Raw genomic sequence first — 20046 nt, 5'->3', positions numbered from 1 at the left:
CCTCAGTATTGTCCAACACTGACCCCTCCCTCAGTACTGTCCAACACCAGTCCCTCCCTCAGTACTGTCCAATACTGACCCCTCCCTCAGTACTGTCCAACACCACCTCTCCCTCAGTACTATCAAACACCGACCCCACCCTCAGTACTGTCCAACACCACCCCTCCCTCAGTACTATCCAACACTGACCCCTCCCTCAGTACTGTCCAACACGAGCCCTTCCCTCAGTACTGTCCAAAACCACCCCCTCCCTCAGTACTGTCCAACCCTGACCTCTCCCTCAGTACTGTCCAACACCACCCACTTCCTCAGTACTGTCCAACACCACCCCTTCCCTCAGTACTGTCCAACACTGACCCCTCCCTCAGTATTGTCCAACACCGATAACTTCCTCGGTACTGTCCAACACTGACCCCTCCCTCGGTACTGTCCAACACTAACCCTCGCTCAGTACTGTCCAACACCACGCCTTCCCTCAGTACTGTCCAACACCACCCCTTCCCTCAGTACTGTCCCACATTGACCTCTCCCACAGTACTGTCCAACACCACCCCCACCCTCAGTACTGTCCAACACTTACCTCTCCCTCAGTACTGTCCAACACCGATTCCTCCCTCAGTACTGTCCAACAGTGACCCCTCCCTCAATACTGTCCAATGCCAACCCCTCCCTCAGTACTGTCCAACACTGACCCCTCCCTCAGTATTGTCCAACACCGATCCCTCCCTCGGTACTGTCCAACAGCGATCCCTCCCTCGGTACCGTCCAACGCTGACTCCTCCCTCAGTACTGTCCAACACCACCCCCTCCCATAGTACTGTCCAACACTGACCCTCCCTCACTACTGTCCAACACCATCCCCTCCCTCAGTACTGTCCAAACTGACCGGTCCCTCAGTACTGTCCAACACCACCACCTTCCTCAGTACTGTTCAACACCACCCCCTCCCTCAGTACTGTCCAACACTGACCTCTCCCTCAGTAATGTCCAACACTGACCTCTACCTCAGTACTGTCCAACACCACCCACTTCCTCAGTACTGTCCAACACCACCTCTTCCCTCAGTACTGTCCAACACTGACCTCTCTCTCAGTACTGTCCAACACTGACCTCTCTCTCAGTACTGTCCAACACTGACCACTCCCTCGGTACTGTCCAACACCACCCCCTCCCTCAGTACTGTCCAACACCACCCCCACCCTCAGTACTGTCCAACACTTACCTCTCCCTCAGTATTGTCCAACACCGATCCCTCCCTCAGTACTGTCCAACAGTAACCCCTCTCTCAGTACTGTCCAATGCCACCCACTCCGTCAGTACTGTCCAACACTGACTCCTCCCTCAGTATTGTCCAACACCGATCCCTCCCCCGGTACTGTCCAACAGCGATCCCTCCCTCGGTACCATCCAATGCTGACCCCTCCCTCAGTACTGTCGAACACCACCCCCTCCCATAGTACTGTCCAACACTGACCCCTCCCTCACTACTGTCCAACACCACCCCCTCCCTCAGTACTGTCCAAACTGACCGGTCCCTCAGTGCTGTCCAACACTGACCTCTCCCTCAGTACTGTCCAACACCGATTCCTCCCTCAGTACTGTCCAACAGTGACCCCTCCCTCAATACTGCCAATGCCAACCCCTCCCTCAGTACTGTCCAACACTGACCCCTCCCTCAGTATTGTCCAACACCGATCCCTCCCTCGGTACTGTCCAACCATCCAACCAACAACGATCCCTCCCTCGTACCCAACAGCGATCCTCCCTCAGGTACCGTCCAACGGACTCTCCTCAGGTCCAACACCACCCCTCCATAGTACTGTCCAACACTGACCCTCCCTCACTACTGTCCAACACCATCCCCTCCCTCAGTACTGTCCAAACTGACCGGTCCCTCAGTACTGTCCAACACCACCACCTTCCTCAGTACTGTTCAACACCACCCCCTCCCTCAGTACTGTCCAACACTGACCTCTCCCTCAGTAATGTCCAACACTGACCTCTACCTCAGTACTGTCCAACACCACCCACTTCCTCAGTACTGTCCAACACCACCTCTTCCCTCAGTACTGTCCAACACTGACCTCTCTCTCAGTACTGTCCAACACTGACCTCTCTCTCAGTACTGTCCAACACTGACCACTCCCTCGGTACTGTCCAACACCACCCCCTCCCTCAGTACTGTCCAACACCACCCCCACCCTCAGTACTGTCCAACACTTACCTCTCCCTCAGTATTGTCCAACACCGATCCCTCCCTCAGTACTGTCCAACAGTAACCCCTCTCTCAGTACTGTCCAATGCCACCCACTCCGTCAGTACTGTCCAACACTGACTCCTCCCTCAGTATTGTCCAACACCGATCCCTCCCCCGGTACTGTCCAACAGCGATCCCTCCCTCGGTACCATCCAATGCTGACCCCTCCCTCAGTACTGTCGAACACCACCCCCTCCCATAGTACTGTCCAACACTGACCCCTCCCTCACTACTGTCCAACACCACCCCCTCCCTCAGTACTGTCCAAACTGACCGGTCCCTCAGTGCTGTCCAACACTGACCTCTCCCTCAGTACTATACAACACCACCCCCACCCTCAGTACTGTCCAACACTGACCTCTCCCTCAGTAATGTCCAACACTGACCTCTACCTCAGTACTGTCCAACATCACAAACTTCCTCAGTACTGTTCAACACCACCTCTTCCCTCAATACTATCCAACACCACTACCTCCCTCAGTACAGTCCAACACTGACCTCTCCCTCTGTACAGTCCAACACCACTCCCTCCCTCAGTGCTGTCCAACACTAACCACTCCCTCAGTACTGTCCAATTCCACACCCTTCCTCAGTACTGTCTTCACCAACACCTCCCTCAGTACTGTCCAACACTACCACCTCCCTCAGTACTGTCCTACAGTGACCCCTCCCTCAGTACTGTCCAACACTGACCCCTCCGTCAGTACTGTCCAACACCACCCCTTCCCTCAGTACTGTCCAACACCACCCCCTCCCTAATTACTGTCCAACACTGACCCCTCCCTCAGTACTTTCCAACACCACCCCCTTCCTCAGTACTGTCCAACAGATTCCTTCCCTCAGTACTGTTCAACACCCCCTCAGTACTGCCCAACACTGACTTCTCCCACAGTACTGTCCAACGCCACCCCCTCCCTCAGTACTGTCCAACACTGACCCCTCCCTCAGTACTGTCCAACACTGACCCCTCCCTCAGTACCGTCCAACACCACCCCCTTCCTCAGTACTGTCCAACACTGACCCCTCCCTCAGTACTGTCCAACACCACCCCCTCCCTCAGTACTGTCCAACACTGACCCCTCCCTCAGTACTGTCCAACACCACACCCTTCCTCAGTACTGCCCAACACCAACCGTTCCCTCAGTACTGTCCAACACCACCTCCTCCCTCAGTACTGTCCAACAGTGACCTCTCCCTCAGTACTGTCCAACACCACCCCCTTCCTCAGTACTCTCCAACACTAACCCCTCCCTCAGTACTGTCCAACACTGACCCCTCCCTCAGTACTGTCCAACACCACACCCTTCCTCAGTACTGCCCAACACCAACCGTTCCCTCAGTACTGTCCAACACCACCTCCTCCCTCAGTACTGTCCAACAGTGACCTCTCCCTCAGTACTGTCCAACACCACCCCCTTCCTCAGTACTCTCCAACACTAACCCCTCCCTCAGTACTGTCCAATTCCACACCCTTCCTCAGTACTGTCTTCACCAACACCTCCCTCAGTACTGTCCAACAGTGACCCCTCCCTCAGTACTGTCCAACACTGACCTCTCCCGCAGTACTGTCCAACACCACCCCTTCCCTCAGTACTATCCAACACAGACCCCTCCCACGGTACTGTCCAACACTGACCCCTCTGTCAGTACTGTCCAACACCACCCCTTCCCACAGTACTGTCCAACACCACCCCCTCCCTTATTACTATCCAACACCACCCCTTTCCTCAGTACTGTCCAACGCTGACCCCTCCCGCAGTACTTTCCAACACCACACCCTGCCTCAATACTGTCCAACACCACCCCTTCCCTCAGTAGTGTCCAACACCACCCCCTCCCTCAGTACCCTCCAACACTGACCTCTCACTCAGTACAGTCCAACACCACCCCCTTCCTCAGTACAGTCCAACACCACCCCTTCCCTCAGTACTGTCCAACACCACCCCTTCCCTCAGTACTGTCCAATACCAAACCTTCCCTCAGTACTGTCCAACACCACCCCCTTCCTCAGTACTGTCCAACACCACCCCTTCCCTCAGTACTGTCCAACACCAACCCTTCCCTCAGTACTGTCCAACACTGACCTCTCCCATGGTACTGTCCAACACTGACCCCTCCGTCAGTACTGTCCAACACCACCCCTTCCCTCAGTACTGTCCAACACTGACCCCTCCCTCAGTACTGTCCAACACCACCCCCTTCCTCAGTACTGTCCAACACATTCCTTCCCTCAGTACTGTCCAACACCTCCTCAGTACTGTCCAACACTGACCTCTCCCTCAGTACTGTCCAACCCCACCCCCTCCCTCAGTACTATCCAACACTGACCCCTCCCTCAGTACTGTCCAACACTGACCCCTTCCTCAGTACTGTCCAACACCAACACCTCCCTCAGTACTGTCCAACACCACCACCTCCCTCAGTACTGTCAAAGAACACCCCCGCCACTCAGCACTGTCCAACACTGACCCCTTCCTCAGTACTGTCGAACACCAACACCTCCCTCAGTACTGTCAAACACCACTCCTCCCTCAGTACTGTCCAATACTGACCCCTCCCTCAGTATTGTCCATCAGCGAACCCTCCCTTGGTACTGTCCAAAACTGATCCCTTCCTCTGTTCTGTCCAACACTGACCCCTCCCTCACAACTGTCCAACACCACCCCCTCCCTCAGTACTGTGCAACACTGACCCCCCCCTCAGTACTGTCCAACACTACACCCTCTCTCAGTACTGTCCAACACTGACCCGTCCCTCAGTACTATCCAACACCACCCCCTTCCGCAGTACTGTCCAACACCACCCCTTCCCTCACTACTGTCCAACACCAGCCCCTCCCACAGTACTGTCCAACACTGACCCCTCCCTCAGTACTGTCCAACACCACCCCCTCCCTCAGTACTGTCCAACACTGACTCCTCCCTCAGTACTGTCCAACACCACACCCTTCCTCAGTACTATCCAACACCAACCGTTCCCTCACTACTGTCCAACACCACGTCCTCCCTTAGTACTGTCCAACACTGACCCCTCCCTCAGTATTGTCCAACACCGATCACTTCCTCGATACTGTCCAACACTGACCCCTCCCTCGGTACTGTCCAACACTAACCCTCGCTCAGTACTGTCCAACACCACGCCTTCCCTCAGTACTGTCCAACACCACCCCCTCCCTCAGTACTGTCCCACATTGACCTCTCCCACAGTACTGTCCAACACCACCCCCACCCTCAGTACTGTCCAACACTTACCTCTCCCTCAGTACTGTCCAACACCGATTCCTCCCTCAGTACTGTCCAACAGTGACCCTTCCCTCAATACTGTCCAATGCCAACCCCTCCCTCAGTACTGTCCAACACTGACCCCTCCCTCAGTGTTGTCCAACACCGATCCCTCCCTCGGTACTGTCCAACAGCGATCCCTCCCTCGGTACCGTCCAACGCTGACTCCTCCCTCAGTACTGTCCAACACCACCCCCTCCCATAGTACTGTCCAACACTGACCCTCCCTCACTACTGTCCAACACCATCCCCTCCCTCAGTACTGTCCAAACTGACCGGTCCCTCAGTACTGTCCAACACCACCACCTTCCTCAGTACTGTTCAACACCACCCCCTCCCTCAGTACTGTCCAACACTGACCTCTCCCTCAGTAATGTCCAACACTGACCTCTACCTCAGTACTGTCCAACACCACCCACTTCCTCAGTACTGTCCAACACCACCTCTTCCCTCAATACTGTCCAATGCCAGCCCCTCCCTCAGTACTGTCCAACACTGACCCCCCCCCTCAGTACTGTCCAAGACCACCCCTTCCCTCAGTACTGTCCAACATCTCCTCCTCCCTCAGTACTGTCCAACACTGACCTCTCTCTCAGTACTGTCCAACACCACCCCCTCCCTCAGTACTGTCCAACACCACCCCTCCCTCAGTACTGTCCAACATCTCCTCCTCCCTCAGTACTGTCCAACACTGACCTCTCTCTCAGTACTGTCCAACACCACCCCCTCCCTCAGTACTGTCCAACACTGACCCCTCCCTCGGTACTGTCCAACACTTATCCTCGCTCAGTACTGTCCAACACCACCCTTCCCTCAGTACTGTCCCACATTGACCTCTCCCTCAGTACTGTCCAACACCACCCCCTCCCTCAGTACTGTCCAACACCACCCCCACCCTCAGTACTGTCCAACACTTACCTCTCCCTCAGTATTGTCCAACACCGATCCCTCCCTCAGTACTGTCCAACAGTAACCCCTCCCTCAGTACTGTCCAACAGTAACCCCTCTCTCAGTACTGTCCAATGCCACCCCGTCCGTCAGTACTGTCCAACACTGACTCCTCCCTCAGTATTGTCAACACCGATCCCTCCCTCGGTACTGTCCAATGCTGACCCCTCCCTCAGTACTGTCCAACACCACACCCTCCCATAGTACTGTCCAACACTGACCCCTCCCTCACTACTGTCCAACACCACCCCCTCCCTCAGTACTGTCCAAACTGACCGGTCCCTCAGTGCTGTCCAACACTGACCTCTCCCTCAGTACTATACAACACCACCCCCTCCCTCAGTACTGTCGAACACTGACCTCTCCCTCAGTAATGTCCAACACTGACCTCTACCTCAGTACTGTCCAACATCACACACTTCCTCAGTACTGTCCAACACCACCTGTTCCCTCAATACTATCCAACACCACTCCTTCCCTCAGTACTGTCCAACACTGACCTCTCCCTCTGTACTGTCCAACACCACCCCCTTCCTCAGTACTGTCCAACACCACCCCCTCCCTCAGTTCTGTCCAACACTGACCTCTCCCTCAGTAATGTCCAACACTGACCTCTACCTCAGTACTGTCCAACATCACAAACTTCCTCAGTACGGTCCAACACCACCTCTTCCCTCAATACTATCCAGCACCACTCCCTCCCTCAGTACTGTCCAACACTACCACCTCCCTCAGTACTGTCCAACAGTGACCCCTCCCTCAGTACTGTCCAACACTGACCTCTCCCGCAGTACTGTCCAACACCACCCCTTCCCTCAGTACTATCCAACACAGACCCCTCCCACGGTACTGTCCAACACTGACCCCTCCGTCAGTACTGTCCAACACCACCCCTTCCCTCAGTACTGTCCAACACCACCCCCTCCCTAATTACTGTCCAACACTGACCCCTCCCTCAGTACTGTCCAACACCACCCCCTTCCTCAGTACTGTCCAACAGATTCCTTCCCTCAGTACTGTTCAACACCCCCTCAGTACTGCCCAACACTGACTTCTCCCTCAGTACTGTCCAACGCCACCCCCTCCCTCAGTACTGTCCAACACTGACCCCTCCCTCAGTACTGTCCAACACTGACCCCTCCCTCAGTACTGTCCAACACCACCACCTCCTTCAGTACTGTCCAAGATCACCCCCGCCACTCAGCACTGTCCAACACTGACCCCTCCCTCAGTAATGTCCAACACTGACCTCTCCCTCAGTACTGTGCAACACCACCCCCTCCCTCAGTACTGTCCAACACTGACCCCTCCCTCAGTATTGTCCATCAGCGAACCCTCCCTCAGTACTGTCCAACACTGACCCCACCTCAATACTGTCCAACACCACCCCATTCCTCAGTACTGTCCAACACCACCCCTTCCTTCAGTAGTGTCCAACACCAGCCCCTCCCACAGTACTGTCCAACACTAACCCCTCCCTCAGTACTGTCCAACACCACCCCCTCCCTCAGTACTGTCCAACACTGATCCCTCCCTCAGTACTGTCCAACACCACCCCCTCCCTCAGTACTGTCCAACACTGACCCCTCCCTCAGTACTGTCCAACACCACCCCCTCCCTCAGTACTGTCCAACACCACCCCTTCCCTCAGTACTGTCCAACATCTCCTCCTCCCTCAGTACTGTCCAACACTGAGCTCTCTCTCAGTACTGTCCAACACCACCCCTTCCCTCAGTGCTGTCTAACACTGACCCCTCCCTCAGTACTGTCCAACACCACCCCCTTCCTCAGTACTGTACAACACATTCCTTCCCTCAGTACTGGCGAACACCCCCTCAGTACTGTCCAACACTGACCTCTCCCTCAGTACTGTCCAACCCCACCCCCTCCCTCAGTAATATCCAACACTGACCCCTCCCTCAGTACTGTCCAGCACTGACCCCTTCCTCAGTACTGTCCAACACCACCACCTCCCTCAGTACTGTCCAAGAACACCCCCGCCACTCAGCACTGTCCAACACTGACCCATCCCTCAGTAATGTCCAACACTGACCTCTCCCTCAGTACTGTCCAACACCACCCCTCCCTCAGTACTGTCCAACACTGACCCCTCCCTCAGTATTGTCCATCAGCGAACCCTCCTTTGGTACTGTCCAAAACTGATCCCTCCCTCTGTTCTGTCCAACACTGACCCCTCCCTCACAACTGTCCAACACCACCCCCTCCCTCAGTACTGTCCAACACTGACCCCCCCTCAGTACTGTCCAACACTACCCCCTCCCTCAGTACTGTCCAACACTGACCCGTCCCTCAGTACTGTCCAACACTACCCCCTTCCTCAGTACTGTCCAACACCAACCCTTCCCTCAGTACTGTCCAACACCAGCCCCTCCCTCAGTACTGTCCAACACTGACCCGTCCCTCAGTACTGTCCAACACCACCCCCTTCCTCAGTACTATCCAACACCACTCCTTCCCTCAGAACTGTCCAACACCAACCGTTCCCTCAGTACTGTCCAACACCATCTCCTCCCTCAGTACTGTCCAACAGTGACCTCTCCCTCAGTACTGTCCAACACCAGTCCCTCCCTCAGTACTGTCCAACACTGACCCCTGCCTCAGTACTGTCCAACACCACCCCTCCCTCAGTACTGTCCAACACTGACCCCTCCCTCAGTACTGTCCAACACCACACCCTTCCTCAGTACTGTCCAACACCAGCCCTTCCCTCAGTACTGTCCAACATCGCCTCCTCCCTCAGTACTGTCCAACACTGACCTCTCCCTCAGTACTGTCCAACACCACCCCCTCCCTCAGTACTGTCAAACACCGACCCCACCCTCAGTACTGTCCAACACCACCCCTCCTTCAGTACTATCCAACACTGACCCCTCCCTCAGTACTGTCCAACACGAGCCCTTCCCTCAGTACTGTCCAAAACCACCCACTCCCTCAGTACTGTCCAACCCTGACCTCTCCCTCAGTAATGTCCAACACCACCCACTTCCTCAGTACTGTCCAACACTACCCCTTCCCTCAGTACTGTCCAACACTGACCCCTCCCTCAGTATTGTCCAACACCGATAACTTCCTCGGTACTGTCCAACACTGACCCCTCCCTCGGTACTGTCCAACACTAACCCTCGCTCAGTACTGTCCAACACCACGCCTTCCCTCAGTACTGTCCAACACCACCCCCTCCCTCAGTACTGTCCCACATTGACCTCTCCCACAGAACTGTCCAACACCACCCCCACCCTCAGTACTGTCCAACACTTACCTCTCCCTCAGTACTGTCCAACACCGATTCCTCCCTCAGTACTGTCCAACAGTGACCCCTCCCTCAATACTGTCCAATGCCAACCCCTCCCTCAGTACTGTCCAACACCGATCCCTCCCTCGGTACTGTCCAACAGCGATCCCTCCCTCACTACTGTCCAACACCACCCCTTTCCTCAGTACTGTCTAAACTGACCGGTCCCTCAGTACTGTCCAACACCACCACCTTCCTCAGTACTGTTCAACACCACCCCCTCCCTCTGTACTGTCCAACACTGACCCCTCCCTCAGTAATGTCCAACACTGACCTCTACCTCAGTACTGTCCAACACCACCCACTTCCTCAGTACTGTCCAACACCACCTCTTCCCTCAATACTGTCCAATGCCAGCCCCTACCTCAGTACTGTCCAACACTGACCCCTCCATCAGTACTGTCCAACACCACGCCTTCCCTCAGTACTGTCCAACACCACCCTTCCCTCAGTACTGTCCCACATTGACCTCTCCCTCAGTACTGTCCAACACAACCCCCTCCCTCAGTACTGTCCAACACCACCCCCACCCTCAGTACTGTCCAACACTTACCTCTCCCTCAGTATTGTCCAACACCGATCCCTCCCTCAGTACTGTCCAACAGTAACCCCTCTCTCAGTACTGTCCAATGCCACCCCCACCCTCAGTACTGTCCAACACTTACCTCTCCCTCAGTATTGTCCAACACCGATCCCTCCCTCAGTACTGTCCAACAGTAACCCCTCTCTCAGTACTGTCCAATGCCAGCCCCTCCGTCAGTACTGTCCAACACTGACTCCTCCCTCAGTATTGTCCAACACCGATCCCTCCCTCAGTACTGTCCAACAGCGATCCCTCCCTCGGTACCGTCCAATGCTGACCTCTCCCTCAGTACTGTCGAACACCACCCCCTCCCATAGTACTGTCCAACACCACCTGTTCCCTCAATACTATCCAACACCACTCCTTCCCTCAGTACTGTCCAACACTGACCTCTCCCTCTGTACTGTCCAACACCACCCCCTTCCTCAGTACTGTCCAACACCACCCCCTCCCTCAGTTCTGTCCAACACTGACCTCTCCCTCAGTAATGTCCAACACTGACCTCTACCTCAGTACTGTCCAACATCACAAACTTCCTCAGTACGGTCCAACACCACCTCTTCCCTCAATACTATCCAGCACCACTCCCTCCCTCAGTACTGTCCAACACTACCACCTCCCTCAGTACTGTCCAACAGTGACCCCTCCCTCAGTACTGTCCAACACTGACCTCTCCCGCAGTACTGTCCAACACCACCCCTTCCCTCAGTACTATCCAACACAGACCCCTCCCACGGTACTGTCCAACACTGACCCCTCCGTCAGTACTGTCCAACACCACCCCTTCCCTCAGTACTGTCCAACACCACCCCCTCCCTAATTACTGTCCAACACTGACCCCTCCCTCAGTACTGTCCAACACCACCCCCTTCCTCAGTACTGTCCAACAGATTCCTTCCCTCAGTACTGTTCAACACCCCCTCAGTACTGCCCAACACTGACTTCTCCCTCAGTACTGTCCAACGCCACCCCCTCCCTCAGTACTGTCCAACACTGACCCCTCCCTCAGTACTGTCCAACACTGACCCCTCCCTCAGTACTGTCCAACACCACCACCTCCTTCAGTACTGTCCAAGATCACCCCCGCCACTCAGCACTGTCCAACACTGACCCCTCCCTCAGTAATGTCCAACACTGACCTCTCCCTCAGTACTGTGCAACACCACCCCCTCCCTCAGTACTGTCCAACACTGACCCCTCCCTCAGTATTGTCCATCAGCGAACCCTCCCTCAGTACTGTCCAACACTGACCCCACCTCAATACTGTCCAACACCACCCCATTCCTCAGTACTGTCCAACACCACCCCTTCCTTCAGTAGTGTCCAACACCAGCCCCTCCCACAGTACTGTCCAACACTAACCCCTCCCTCAGTACTGTCCAACACCACCCCCTCCCTCAGTACTGTCCAACACTGACCCCTCCCTCAGTACTGTCCAACACCACCCCCTCCCTCAGTACTGTCCAACACTGACCCCTCCCTCAGTACTGTCCAACACCACCCCCTCCCTCAGTACTGTCCAACACCACCCCTTCCCTCAGTACTGTCCAACATCTCCTCCTCCCTCAGTACTGTCCAACACTGAGCTCTCTCTCAGTACTGTCCAACACCACCCCTTCCCTCAGTGCTGTCTAACACTGACCCCTCCCTCAGTACTGTCCAACACCACCCCCTTCCTCAGTACTGTACAACACATTCCTTCCCTCAGTACTGTCGAACACCCCCTCAGTACTGTCCAACACTGACCTCTCCCTCAGTACTGTCCAACCCCACCCCCTCCCTCAGTAATATCCAACACTGACCCCTCCCTCAGTACTGTCCAGCACTGACCCCTTCCTCAGTACTGTCCAACACCACCACCTCCCTCAGTACTGTCCAAGAACACCCCCGCCACTCAGCACTGTCCAACACTGACCCATCCCTCAGTAATGTCCAACACCACCCCCTCCCTCAGTACTGTCCAACACCATCCCTTCCCTCAGTACTGTCCAATACTGACACCTCCCTCAGTACATTCCAACACCAGCCCCTTTCTCAGTACTGTCCAACACCACCCCTTCCCTCAGTACTGTCCAACACCACCCTCTCCCTCAGTACTGTCCAACACTGACCCCTCCCTCAGTATTGTCCAACACCGATCCCTCCCTCGGTACTGTCCAAAACTGACCCCTCCCTCAGTACTGTCGAACACTGACCATTCCCTCACAACTGTCCAATACCACCCCCTCCCTCAGTACTGTCCAACACTGACCCCTCCCTCAGTACTGTCCAATACCACCCCTTCCCTCAGTACTGTCCAACACCACACTTTTCCTCAGTACTGTCCAACACTGACCCTTCCCTCAGTACTGTCCAACACCACCCCCTCCCTCAGTACTGTCCAAATCCGACCCCTCCCTCAGTGCTGTCCAACAACACCCCCTCCCTCAGTACTGTCCAAAACCGACCCCTCCCTCAGTACTGTCCAACACCACCCCCTCCCTTAGTACTGTCCAACACTGACCCCTCCCTCAGTACTGTCCAACACCACCGCCTTCCTCAGTACTGTCCAACACCACCCCTCCCCTCAGTACTGTCCAACACCACCCCCTCCTTCAGTAATGTCCAACACTGACTTCTCCCTCAGTGCTGTCCAACACCACCCCCTCCCTCAGTACTGTCCAACACTGACCCCTCACTCAGTACTGTTCAACACCACCCCCTCCCTCATTACTGTCCAACACCATCCCTTCCCTCAGTACTGTCCAATACTGACACCTCCCTCAGTACATTCCAACACCAGCCCCTTTCTCAGTACTGTCCAACACCACCCCCTCCCTCAGTATTGTCCAACACCGATCCCTCCCTCGGTACTGTCCAAAACTGACCCCTCCCTCAGTACTGTCCAACACTGACCTCTCCCTCAGTACTGTCCAAGACTGACCCTTCCCTCACAACTGTCCAACACCACCCCCTCCCTCAGTACTGTCCAACACCGATCCCTCCCTCAGTACTGTCCAACACTGACCCCTCCCTCTGTACTGTCCAACACCAACCCCTCCCTCAGTACTGTCCAACACTGACCCCTCCCTCAGTACTGTCCAACACTTACCCCTCCCTCAGTACTGTCCAATGCCACCCCCTCCCTCAGTACTGTCCAACACTGACCCCTCCCTCTGTACTGTCCAACACCACCCACTGCCTCAGTACTGTCCAACACCACCCCTTCCCTCAGTACTGTCCAACATCTCCTCCTCCCTCAGTACTGTCCAACACTGAGCTCTCTCTCAGTACTGTCCAACACCACCCCTTCCCTCAGTGCTGTCTAACACTGACCCCTCCCTCAGTACTGTCCAACACCACCCCCTTCCTCAGTACTGTCCAACACTGACCCCTCCCTCAGTACTGTCCAACACTGATCCCTCCGTCTGTACTGTCCAACACCACACCATTCCTCAGTACTTCAAGCAGATTTCAACTAACCTGCCGCCGCAATGAGTGTTGCCCAGTGGTACTTAGATCCAGTGTGATGAAGTGGTTCGAGAGGTTGCTGGTGAAACGTATCCACTGCTGCCTGTGAAGCGACTTGGATTCTCTCTAGCTCGTGTCCTGTCACAACTAGTCCACAGCAGATGCCATCTCACTGGATCTCCACTCAACCCTGGAACATCTGGACAGCAAAGTACATACTTCCGGATGCTGTTCATTGACCACAGCTTGGAATTCAATAACATCATCCCCTTAACACTAATTAATAAGCCTCAAGTCTTTGGACTCATTCTCTCCATCTGCAATTGGATTATCAATTTTCTCACTTGAGAGCTACTCATTTCGGATTGACAACATCTCCACAATCTCCATCAGCACAGGTGGCTGAAACCCAGGTTCAATCCCCACCTCAGGTGCTGACTGGGTGGAGCCTGCACGTACTCCCAGTGATCGTGTGGGTGTTCCCCACCCCTCTCCTCCCCACAATTGTGGAGATTGGTCAGTTAATTACCCATAGTGAGTCAGTGAGTGGTAGAATCCAGAGAGATTTGATGGGAGAGTGGGGAAAATAAAATGGGATTCGTGTTGATGGAGGTTTGACGATAGGCCTGGACTCGAGGGGCCAAATGGCCTGTTTCCCTACTGCATATCTCTGTGAACGTATTCCCTTTCTGCCATGCAGTAACCTTCATGACAGCCCCTCCTTGCGATGCCTGTGTGTGGTAGGGGGAGTGCCCGATATTCACTGTGTGCAATACTTACACTGTCCTCGTCCGTTATAAACAGACAGGAATTTATGATGGGAAACTTGATGGGAAATTTGATGGGAAATTATATTTTGAATGTATTTTAGGTTGGATGGATGATTGGTTGTCATGGCAACTGCAACATTAAAATTCCCTTGCTTCAGTTTGATTTTGTGGATGGTTTTCCGCTGTGAAGTGATTGGATGGGACATTTATTTCCAGGAAGGACAGAATTTCACTTTCAAGATTCAAGATTATTTAATGTTGTTTCCAGCACAGAATTGTAAAGGGGAATGAAATAATTGTTACTGCGCACAAAAAAGACACAACAAGATAAAGAACACGTAATAAAAAAACAATAAATATAAATGCATAATATAGCTTATATACATAGATTGATTGTATGTCTGTAAAGTGCAACAGATGATGGGCTTGTTACCAAAAATAGAAACCAGCCAATAAGAAACCAGAAGTGCACACGGAGCTGACCAATAGGAACAAAGGCTGTTGCTGAACGTTTGTAGAGATTAGAGTGGCAGGTGACAATGAAATGATTTACAGTCATGAAAGACGCCCCCACACAAGGCGTTTTATTAAAATCTCTCACTGCCTTGTGTAAAATAAGCAGACTTGAAAAGAACTGTTGAGTGCCATGGTTTCTATGGAAACAAGTGACCGTGAGCACTATTTACTAGTGCATATTTTGAAATGACCACTGAGGAAATTTGACTTGCTTTGTTAGGGTAGGGTACTATGTTAGAATTTGCAATGATAATGGTTAAACTTTTGACTATTTACATCTTCAAGAAACAAGCATCTATTAGCAAGAGAAAGATGCATTATCAGAAGAGATTCTCTAATAAAGTAGGGTGCTTAGGATAGGATGTGGGTGGGTACAAGGATAGCGGAGGGTGCATTCGATGTGGATCTCTCTCTGTGCACTACACATTCATGAACTCCACCATGAGCAGCACACCAGTCTGTGTTCTGCAGTCAGTTCTATCTTTGGCCTGTTTCGAAGTTCTTGGGGTGCCAGAATTAGAATCAGAATCAGGTTTATTGTCACTGGCATATGTTGTGAAATTTGATGTTTGGCAGTCGCAGTACAGTACGATACATTGAAAAATACCATAAATTACTACAAGAAAATTAAATTAAATTAAATAGGTAGCGCAAAAAGAGAGCAAAATGTGATTCATGGATTTAATGTCCATTCGGGAATCTGATGGTGAAGGGGAAGAAGCTGTTCCTGAAACATTGACCGTGTGTCTTCAGGCTTGTGTATCTCCACCTTGACGGCAGTAACGAGAAGAGGGCATGTCCTTTTGGTGAGGATCCCCAATGGGGGATGTGGATGCCACTGGCCAGCATGTCTGAGGATAGGCTGAGTGAGCTAGGGCTTTTCTCTTTGGAATCAAGGAGAATGAGGGGCAACTTGATAGAGGTGAGAGAGGCATAGATGGAGTGGACAGCCAGGGCCTTTTTCTCAGCATGGCAACAGCCAACACTAGGTGAGTGGAGGAAATCAGAGGGAGGGCTTTTACACAGAGAGTGGCGAGTGCATGGAACACAAAATCCTCGTCAGGATTAGCCTCAACACTGGAGCTCCTCGGGGTTGTGTCCTCAGCTCCCTGCTCTACTCCCAGTACACTCATGACTACGTAGACAGATTCTACAAACTGCGGACGATACCACTGTCGTGGGCCGTTTCTCAAATATCAATGAGTCAGAGTACAGGAAGGGGATAGAGAGCTTTATAGCATGGTGTCATGACAGCAATCTTTCCCTTAACGTCAACAAAACAGAAGAGCTGCTGGTTGACTTCAGGAAGGTGGGAGGGACGTGGTTGGTGTAGAGACTCCTGACCACATCAGTGGTGCTGAGGTCGAGAGGCTGAGAGTTTCACGTTCCGAGGAGTGAACACCACCAATATCCTGTCCTGGCCAAGGACGCTCGCCAGCGCCACTACTTCCTTGGGAGGCTAAAGAACTTTGACATGTCCCCACTGACCCTCACCAATTTTTATTGAAGTGCCATTTAATGCATCACATCTGCATGTGACACTGCTTGGTATGGCGACCTCTCTGTCCATGACCACAAGAAATTGCAGTTGTGGGCACAGCTCAGCATAGCACAGAAACCAGCCTCCCCTCCACAGACCCCGTCTACAGTAAAGCAAAGCAGTAAAGCAGACGACATCATCAAAGATCCCCCACCACCCCAGATATTCTTTCTTCTCCCATCAGGCAGAAGAAACAAAAGTTTGAAAACTCCAGGCTTCTAGCTCACTGTTATAAGACTATCAAATAGTTCCCCAGTACAAAAAGTTACTCCTCCCCTTCCCTTTCTCTCTTCTTCCATACCCCATTCTAGTTTCCCTCTTAAGCCATGACCATAAGACACAGGAGCAGAATTAGGCCATTTGGCCCATCAAGTCTGCCCCGCTATTTCATCATGGATGATCCAAATTCCCTTTCAGCCCCAATCTCCTCCTCATCTCCATTCTAAAAGGATGGCCCTCTATTCTGAGGCTGTGTCCTCTGCTTTTAGAATCTCCCACCATAGGAAACATCCTCTCCACAACCACTCTATTGAGGTTTTTTAACATTTGATAGGTTTCAATGAGATCACCCCTTCATTCTTCTGAATACTTGTGAGTACAGACCCAGGGCCTGTCAAATGCTCTTCACACTTTATGACAAGCTTTCAATCCTGAAACCACTTTTGTGAACCTCCTTTGAACCCTCTTTAGTTTCAGCACATCCTTTCGAAGATAAGGGGCCCAAACCTGCTCACAATACTCCAAGTGAGGCCTCTCCAGTACTTATAAAGTTTCAACATTACATCCTTGCATTTATATTTTGGTCCTCTTGAAATGTCAAGTCAAGTCAAGTCAAGTTGCTTTTTATTGTCATTTCGACCATAAGCTGCTGGTACAGTACACAGTAAAAACGAAACAATGTTCCTCCAGAACCATTGTGCGACATGAAACAACACAAAACTACACTGGACTATGTGAGACAGTACAAGGCTACACTAGACTACAGACCTGCACAGGACTATATAAAGTGCACAAAACAGTGCAGGGCAGTACGATAATTAATAAACAAGACAATAGGCACAGTAGAGGACAAATTACAATATAATAATAAATGATGTAAATGTCAGTCTAGTCTCTGAGCATTGAGGAGTCTGATGGCTTGGGGGAAGAAACTGTCGCACAGTCTGGTCATGAGAGCCCAAATGCTTCGGTGTCTTTTGCCAGATGGCAGGAGGGAGAAGAGTTTGTATGAGGGGTGCGTGGGGTCCTTCATAATGCTGTTTGCTTTGCGGATGCAGCGTGTGGTGTAAATGTCTGTAATGGCAGGAAGAGAGACCCCGATGATCTTCTCAGCTGACCTCACTATCCGCTGCAGGGTCTTGCGATCCGAGATGGTGCAATTTCCAGGCAGTGATGCAGCTGCTCAGGATGCTCTCAATACAACCTCAGTAGAATTTGGTGAGGATGGGGGGGTGGGAGATGGACTTTTCTCAGCCTTCACAGAAAGTAGAGACGCTGCTGGGCTTTCTTTGCTATGGAGCTGGTGTTGAGGGACCAGGTGAGATTCTCCATCAGGTGAACCCCAAGAAATTTGGTGCTCTTAACGATCTCTACGGAGGAGTCATCGATGTTCAGTGGAGAGTGGTCACTCCGTGTCCTCCTGAAGTCAACAACCATCTCTTTTGTTTTGTTCACATTCAGAGACAGGTTGTTGGCTCTGCACCGGTCTGTTAGCCGCTGCACCTCCTCTCTGTATGCTGACTCATCGTTCTTGCTGATGAGACCCACCACGGTCGTGTCATCGGCAAACTTGATGACGTGATTCGAGCTGTGTGTTGCAGCACAGTCGTGGGTCAGCAGAGTGAACAGCAGTGGACTGAGCACACAGCCCTGGGGGGGGCCCCGTGCTCAGTGTGATGGTGTTGGGGATGCTGCTTCCGATCCGGACTGACTGAGGTCTCCCAGTCAGGAAGTCTAGGATCCAGTTGCAGAGGGAGGTGTTCAGGCCCAGTAGGCTCAGCTTTCCGATCAGTTTCTGAGGAATGATTGTGTTGAATGCTGAACTGAAGTCTATGAGCAGCATTCGAATGTACGTGTCTTTTTTGTCCAGGTGGGTTGGGGCCAGGTGGAGGGTGATGGCAATGGCGTCGTCTGTTGAACGGTTGGGACGGTACGCGAACTGCAGGGGTTCCAGTGAGGGGGGCAGCAGGGTCTTGATGTGCCTCATGACGAGCCTCTCGAAACACTTCATGATGATGGATGTGAGTGCAACAGGACGGTAGTCGTTGAGGCAGGACACTGAAGACTTTGGCACAGGGACAATGGTGGCGGCCTTGAAGCACGTTGGAATGATGGTGCTGCTCAGAGAGATGTTGAAGATGTCAGTGAGAATGTCTGCCAGCTGGTCTGCACATCCTCTGAGCACTCTGCCAGGAATGTTTTCTGGTCCAGCAGCCTTCCATGGGTTGACCCTGCATAGAGTTTTCCTCACATCGGCCACGGTGAGACACAGCACCTGGTCATTTGGAGGAGGGGTGGTCTTCCTCGCCACCACGTCATCTTCCGCCTCGAAATGAGCGTAGAAGTTGTTCAACGCATCTGGGAGGGAGGCATCACCAGCACAGGCAGGTGATGTTGTCCTGTAGTTGGTGATGTCCTGAATGCCCTTCCACATGTGCTGCATGTTGCTGCTGTCCTGGAAGTGGCTGTGGGTTCACTGGGCGTATGCACGCTTTGCCTCTCTGAAGACCTGGGACAGTTTGGCCCTCGCTGTTGTCAGGGCTGCCTTGTCGCCTGTTCTGAAGGTGGAGTCACGGGTCCTCAGCGACGCACGCACATCCGTGATGTAATGTGAATGCTAACGTCACATTTGCCTTCCTCAACATGGACTTAATCTGGAAATGAACCTTTAGGAAATCCTGCACAAGGACTTCCAAGTCCCTTTGTGCCTCAGATTTTTGAATTTTCTCTCTATTAGAAAATAGTCAACCCTTTTACTTCTTCTACCAAAGTGCATGACTATACACTTCCTAACACTGTATTCCATTAGCCACCGCTTTGCCAATTCTCCTAATTTGCCTGTCCTTCTGTAGCCTCTCTACTTCCTCAAAACTACCTTCGTATCATCTGCAAACTTTGCCACAAATCCATCAATTTCATTAACCAAGTCATTGCCATATAATGTAAAAAGAATCGGATCCAATACAGACCCCTGTAGGACACTACTAGTTACCAGCAGCCAACCAGAAAAGGCTCCCATTATTACCACTCTTTGCCTCCTGTCATTCAGCCACTGTGTTATCCGTGCTAGACTCTTTCCTGTGATTCCATGGGCTCTTATCTTGTTAAGCAGCTTCATGTGTGGCACCTTGTCAAAGGCCTTTTGAAAATCCAAGTACACAACATCAAC

The 20046-nt window shown here is 52.6% G+C and overlaps 1 long non-coding RNA gene across 1 annotated transcript in view; it reads right to left on the bottom strand.

Annotated features, from left to right (window-relative positions):
- LOC140193891 (uncharacterized) overlaps positions 1-20046 on the bottom strand; it is an 84666-nt gene that overhangs the window by 35298 nt on the left and 29322 nt on the right. The window contains exon 2 of the long non-coding RNA XR_011884984.1: positions 13845-14031. This is a non-coding gene — a long non-coding RNA (uncharacterized lncRNA). The remainder of the gene's footprint in view (positions 1-13844; positions 14032-20046) is intronic.

Source organism: Mobula birostris, chromosome 2 (assembly GCF_030028105.1).
Source record: "Mobula birostris isolate sMobBir1 chromosome 2, sMobBir1.hap1, whole genome shotgun sequence".
NCBI classification, from domain to species: domain Eukaryota; kingdom Metazoa; phylum Chordata; class Chondrichthyes; order Myliobatiformes; family Myliobatidae; genus Mobula; species Mobula birostris.
The sequence above is the reverse complement of the archived record's forward strand: the minus strand, read 5'-3'. Positions and strand labels throughout refer to the sequence as shown.